Consider the following 1,227-nt stretch of genomic DNA (forward strand, 5'->3'; position numbering starts at 1 on the left):
GATATACATAACTTAGATAAACCTTTAATTTGTTTAAGGGTTTATCGCCACAGTCTCAAGGCTTGGATGTATGCATATTTCACAATACCGCATAAATGTTAATATCAATAGAGCATGCATTTTTCCACAGAACATAACGTTGATTTAAACTACGTTTTACTTCAACGACTTGTTTTGTGCATTTTACATATGGTTTAAGTTGATACATTTCGCTTACCGTACATGATACATTTTGGGATACACATTACATGATTTACATTGAACATAAACACGTTGACATTGACATACACATTTGGTGGTTTACATTGAACTTAGACATTTGACATGGTTTACACAATAACACTTGACAATTGAGTTATACAAGAACAATCTTACATGGTGGATGGTTTGGGTAAATGGTTTGAGTAACGTGGAGTATGTAATATGATGCAAACATGGTGGATACGCCGCTGGTACTTCCTATCTATAAATGTTTGCATAATATTACATATCTTGGCGTTATCTAAATCATTTCAGTTTGGACATATATCATTTTATACAAATAACATGCTTTTCATAAAACATTGTCTTACAAAACAACTTATCTTATTCAACTCATTTTACTAGGTTATTCATTTAACCTTACGTTCATCTATACATATCATCTGATATTATCGTTTTTCAAATGGTTTACAAAGCGAGACAAATTACAAGGTTCATGACTGACTGTTATTAAACATCTCTTTAAACTCAAGTCATGAATCCCATTTTCACAAAACTTATGTATCTCACAGGCATTTTTATGCTGACGTACCTACTTTCACATGTGTTTTCAGGAGCTATTCCATAGGACGATGATCATGATTCGAGGGCGGACCTGTGCCTTAGAGCCTAAAAATGAAGATAGAACTAGTATAACTATGTTTTGAATTCCGTACTTCCTTTTAAGACAATGTAACACCCATGTTTGATAAATAAAATGTGACTTTAATTTCCATGGTTGTATAACAATTAATTCTGTCTACAACATTCCCCAACGTTTTCCGTCGCGGTTGCATGTTATACGCGGTCGGGGTGTGACAAAAGAGTTGGTATCAGAGCCAATGGTTATAGGGAATTAGGTTATTAGTAATGCTTTGACCTAGACTATAACTTTCTAGGACCCTAACACAAGTTATCTTGTGTTTAGAGTTTAAAACATGCACTTCACCTATCCTTAGGTGATAACCACAACGGGAACTTCGGTTC

This window comes from Helianthus annuus, chromosome 1 (assembly GCF_002127325.2).
Source record: "Helianthus annuus cultivar XRQ/B chromosome 1, HanXRQr2.0-SUNRISE, whole genome shotgun sequence".
NCBI lineage: Eukaryota > Viridiplantae > Streptophyta > Magnoliopsida > Asterales > Asteraceae > Helianthus > Helianthus annuus.